The sequence below is a fragment of the Tachyglossus aculeatus genome (assembly GCF_015852505.1).
Source record: "Tachyglossus aculeatus isolate mTacAcu1 chromosome 12 unlocalized genomic scaffold, mTacAcu1.pri SUPER_6_unloc_2, whole genome shotgun sequence".
Classification (NCBI taxonomy): Eukaryota; Metazoa; Chordata; class Mammalia; order Monotremata; family Tachyglossidae; genus Tachyglossus; species Tachyglossus aculeatus.
In genome coordinates, this window is record NW_024044829.1 from 11,426,992 (window position 1) to 11,432,640 (window position 5,649).

Below are 5,649 nucleotides of genomic sequence, written 5' to 3' on the forward strand. Positions count from 1 at the left end.
TGGGTGCAACTCTGTTGTAATCTTCCAAACAGGACAGTTTTCTGCACACGATAAGCGCTCAATAAATACAATTGATCTATTGAATGAAACCCATAGGTTGTGAGGTTGTGGTAAATCATGCAAAGAGGAGGGGCCTCCTCTTCTCAGAGATTAATTTCCCCCTTTAGAACCCTCCCCTGGGCGGACTTTATATCCATGTTCCTCAGGCTCTAGATGAGAGGGTTCAGGGCGGGGTGCATCACCGTGTAAAACACGGGTATCAACAGATACAGGGACGAGGGGGACTCTGAGGGAGGCGCTAAATAAGAGAAGCAACCAGTAGTGAAAAAAAACAGAGGAAATGGTGAGATGGGGCTGGCAGGTGGAAAAGTCTATGGACCGTCCCCCTGCAGACTGGATCTTTACCACAGTGAAGAAGATATGCACATCCCCTCCCCCTCCCTCTCCTCTCCCCCTCCCATCCCCATACTCTAGGGGTTCCTCAAGGTTCAGTTCTTGGTCCCCTTCTGTTCTCGATCTACACTAACTCCCTTAGTGACCTCATTCGCTCCCACGGCTTCAACTATCATCTCTACGCTGATAGTACCCAAATCTACATCTCTGACCCTGCTCTCTCTCCCTCCCTCCAGGCTCGCATCTCCTCTTGCCTTCAGGACACCTCCATCTGGATGTCTGCCCGCCACCTAAAACTCACCATGTCCAAGACTGAACTCCTTGTCTTCCCTCCCAAACCCCGCCTGCTCCCTGACTTTCCCATCACTGTTGACGGCACTACCATCCTTCCCGTCTCACAAGCCGGAAACCTTGGTGTCATCCTCTACTCCGCTCTCTTGCTCACCCCTCACATCCAAGCCGTCACCAAAACCTGCCGGTCTCACCTCCGCAACATTGCCAAGATCCGCTCTTTCCTCACCATTCAAACCGCTACCCGGCTCGTTAAAGATCTCATCCTATCCCGTCTGGATTACTATATCAGCCTCCTCTCCGATCTCCTATCCTCCTGTCTCTCCCCACTTCAATCCATACTTCACGCTGCTGCCCGGATTCTCCTTGTCCAGAAACGCTCTGAGCATGTTACTCCCCTCCTCAAAAATCTCCAGTGGCTACCAATCAACCTTCGCATCATGCAAAAACTCCTCACCCGCGGCTTCAAGGCTCTCCATCATCTCGCCCCCTCCTACCTCATCTCCCTTCTCTCCTTCTACAGCCCAGCCCGCATCCTCCGCTCACCACGTCCTACCTCACCTCTATTCTCTCCTTCTACAGCCCAGCCAGCACCCTCCGCCCCTCTGCCGCCAATCTCCTCACCGTGCCTCGTTCTCGCCTGTCCCGCCGTCGGCCCCTGGCCCACGTCATCCCCCTGGCCTGGAATGCCCTCCCTCCCACACATCCGGCTAGATAGCTCTCTTTCTCCCTTCAAGGCCCTACTGAGAGATCACCTCCTCCAGGAGGCCTTCACAGACTGAGCCCCCTCCTTCCTCTCCCCCTCCCCATCCCCCCCTCCCCATCCCCCCGTCTTACCTCCTTCCCCTTCCCACAGCACCTTTATATATGTATATATGGTTGTACGTATTTATTACTCTATTTATTTATTTTATTTATACATATTTGTTCTATTTATTTTATTTTGTTAATATGTTTTGTTTCGTTCTCTGTCTCTCCCTTCTATACTGTGAGCCCACTGTTGGGTAGGGACCGTCTCTATATTTTGCCAACTTGTACTTCCCAAGCGCTTAGTACAGTGCTCTGCACACTGTAAGCGATCAATAAATACGATTGAATGAATGAATGAATGAAAGAGACAATGATTGGAACAAAGCAAAACAAAGTCAAACAGAAACCAGTGGCCACAGTCAGATTGAGGGTTGCATGTTCTTCTGAACAAGAGATCTTCAGCCAGGAGGGGACGACACAGAAGAGGTCTTGGATCTCAAGGGACCCACAAATGGGCAGGAATAATGCACTAACTGAAAGGGATGCTCCTAGCAGCCATCCGCTGAGCCAGGAAGCGGCCGCCATCTTCCCACAGGTCCCTCAGGCCATGATGACCTCTTAGCACAGGGGGCAGCAGATTGCAGTGTAATGGTCGTAGGACATTGCCGTGAGGATGAACTGCTCTGAAGTGTCAAACAGAAGCACCAAAAGGGCTTTCAAACAACAATTCAGGAAGGAGATGGAGTGGCAGGTGGTCAGAGAAACCAGGTTGGACTTGGGGACGGTGACATAGATGAGGCAGAGGTCGAGGATGGACAGGTGTCTGAGGAAGAAGTACATGAGGGTGTGGAGGCGCTGGTCAAGGGAGGTGACGGCAATCATAAGGAGATCCCCCGTCAGGGCCACGAGGTAGAGCAGGAGGAACAGCACGGCATGGACCAGCTGCAGCTCCTGGACCTCTAAGAACCCCAGAAGGGGGAATTCCATCACTGTGGTGTGGTTGACCATGATCTGCCAATGTTAACCAGACATAGAGAAGGGAACCATCTCAATCAGAACATCTGACAAGATGGGATCTCTGAGAACCATGGAATCTACCTCATTTTCACATAACTGGACTATCTACTGTTAATAATTGTGGTACTTGTTAAGCACTTACCTTGTGCTGTGCAATGTAGTGAGCATTGGGTTATATAAATATGATCGGGTCCCACAAGGGGTTAAAACTCTAAGTAGTAGAGAGAATAGATATTGAATTTCCATTTTTGCAGATGAGAGAACTGAGGTACAGAAAAGTGACTTGCCCAGGGTCATTCAGAAGGTAAGTGGCAGAGCTGGGATTGAAACCCATATCCCCTGACTCCCAGCCCCGATCTTCCCATGAAAAATCATAAACTCGATGGTTCACTCCAACTTTGAGATATTTACCAGGACAGCTGTTATACAACTTCCCTCCCTTCATCGTCATCATCATCATCATAATAAAAATGATGGCATTTCTTAAGCGCTTACTATGTGAGGAGCACTGTTCTAAGCGCTGGGGCAGATACAAGGTAATCAGGTTGTCCCACGTGGGGCTCACAATCTTATTCCCCATTTTCCAGATGAGGTAACTGAGGTACAGAGAAGTCAAGTGACTTCCCCAAAGTCACAGTTGATCGGAGCAGAGCCGGGATTAGAACCCATGACCTCTGACTCCCAAGCCCGTGCCCTTTCCACTATTCCTCGCTGCTTCTCTTATTATCATCATTAATACCATGGATTGGGGAAATAGTTTGTTCAGAACATTCTACTAAGCTCTTGGAAGACTGTAAAATGTTTTAAGATATGGTCCCTGACCCTGATGTCTGGCAGAGAAGACAAATGCCTAAATCAATTACAGATAGAGGGAGTGTTAGGGTATACAAGATACAAATAAGTTTTGCAGGACTTGTGAAAAGTCCTTAGGTGGAGTGGAAGGGCTGAGGTTGCAGGCATTGATACAAGATGGGAAGATTAGAGATCAATTTGGGAAGGACTCCAGGAGGCAGTGGGATCAATCAATCAATCAGTTGTATTTATTTTTATTTTTATTTGTTATGGTATTTTTTAAGAACTTGCTAAGTGCTAGACACTGTACAATTCTCTGGGGTAGATACAAACTAATCAGATTGGACCCAGTGGATTATACTCTCCCAAGTGCTTAGTGCGGTGCTTTGCAACACTAAGTGCTCAATAAATATGATTGAGTGAATGAATGGGACTTTTCTTATTTTATGCTACTGAGTTATTTCTGACCCATAGCAACTTCATGGACACATCTCTCCCAGAACCCCCCAGCTCGATCTGCAATTGTTCTGGTAGCGTATCCATAGCGTTTTCTTGGTAAAAATGCAGATGTTGTTTACCATTGCCTCCTTCCGTGCAGTAAACCTGAGTCTCCACCCTTGACTCTCTCCTATGCCATTGCTGCCCAGCACAGGTGATCTTTGATTTGTATCAGATTGCCTTCCACTAGCTAGCCACTGCCCAAGCTAAGAATGGAATGGGTAGGCCTCTGCTTAACTCTCCAAGAAGAGGAAGAGGAAGAAGAAGAAGAAGAAGAAGAAGAAGAAGAAGAAGAAGAAGGAGGAGGAGGAGGAGGAGGAGGAGGAGGAAGAGGAGGAGGAGGAAGAGGAGGAGGAGGAGGAGGAGGAGGAGAAGGAGGCACAGAGTTAAGGGTGCTCCAATAACTCAGTCACATATATTGAGCTCTTACTGTGTGCAGAGCACTATACTAAGCACTTGGGAGCGTATAGTTTCCTGCCCACAAGAATAAGTACTTAATCCCCATTTTGCAGATAATGAAACTAAGGCACAGCGTCTTTAAGTGACTTGCCCAAGGTAACACGCAGTCAGGTGGTGGAGTTGGGATTGACACCCAGGTCTCCTGACACCCAGACCTGTACCCGTGGCTGACAGTGACCTGTAAGTTATCTCTTGATAGGCTTGCCTGCGATTTGGCATCGAATAAGAATCATCAGTTGCCGTGTTGAAAGTGCACTAGAAGCTGGTGTCTCTCTTTGCAGTGAGACTAGGTGTCACAACCTTATAGGAGAAGCAGCATGGCTTAGAGGAAAGAGCACATTCCTCCGAGTGAGCTCAGTCAGGGAATGTGTCTGCTAATTCTGTTCTATTGTAATCTCCTAAGAGCTTAGAACAGTGCTCTGAACATAGTACGTGCTCAATAAAGACTATTAACTGATAGTGCAGGCTCTGCCACTTGTCTGCTGTGTGACCTTGAGCAAGTCCCTTAACTTCTCTGCCCCTCAGGTCCCTCATCTGTAAAGTGGATATTAAATCCTCCTCACTCCGATGTAGGCTGTGAGCCCCATGTGGGACCTGTCACACAATCCCAGGTTGTGCCAAATCTGATGAGCTTGTACCTACCCCAGGACTCAGTAGATTGTTTGGCACTCAGTAAGCGAAGCGATTGACAAATATAATAAAAAAAAATTGGATCCCCACAAAGACCTTGTACAGGCTGCGTTCTCCTCCCAAGTGGGTTTCTAGGATGAAAGCAATCTGAATTCTCAAAGAACAGCTCCTCTTTTTTTTTGGTCCCTACCAAAGGGGCCTGGATCACCTCTCCAGACCATTTTAGTACCAAAGTCTTCCCAAGTTTTCAAGGATCACTGTGACTTCCTGTATTTTAGGTTGAGCGAGAGATTATGCCCCCTCTCAGGGTCGCACCTGGAGAGTTTTCACTACTCTACCAGTCTTGCCTACGGGAGGGAGAGTCAAGCAGAGGCCTACCCATTCCATTCCCAGTTTGGACAGTGGCTAGGGAGTAGAAGGCAATCTGCTACAAGTCAAAGCTCACCCATGCTGGGCAGCAGCAGCATGAGAGAGAGTCGAGGGCGGAGACTCGAGTTTACTATGAGGAAGGTGACAGTTGTAAACCACTTCCTTATTTGCACCAAGAAAACTCTTTGGATACCCTACCAGAATGATTACAGATAGAGAGCGGGGCGTTCTGGGAGAGATGTGTCCATGGTGTAGCTATGGGTCGGAAATGACTCGATGGCAAGACAAGACAAGAGAGACTATGGATTTAAAGGAATCATTAAGTAGAATCTGTATTGTTAGAGAAGGAGCGTGACCTAGAGGAAAGTGTATGAGCCAAAACGTCAGAGGACCTGGGTTCTAATACTACCTCCACCATTTAGCTGCTGTGTGACCTTGGACAAGTCATTT

At 48.0% G+C, this 5,649-nt stretch overlaps 1 non-coding gene across 1 annotated transcript; it reads left to right on the forward strand.

Annotated features, from left to right (window-relative positions):
• The first annotated feature begins 5,127 nt into the window (after positions 1-5,127).
• On the forward strand, positions 5,128-5,265 carry LOC119921515. Its single transcript, XR_005448549.1, has one exon. It is a non-coding gene; the product is annotated as a small nucleolar RNA SNORA7 (small nucleolar RNA).
• Positions 5,266-5,649: the final 384 nt, after the last annotated feature.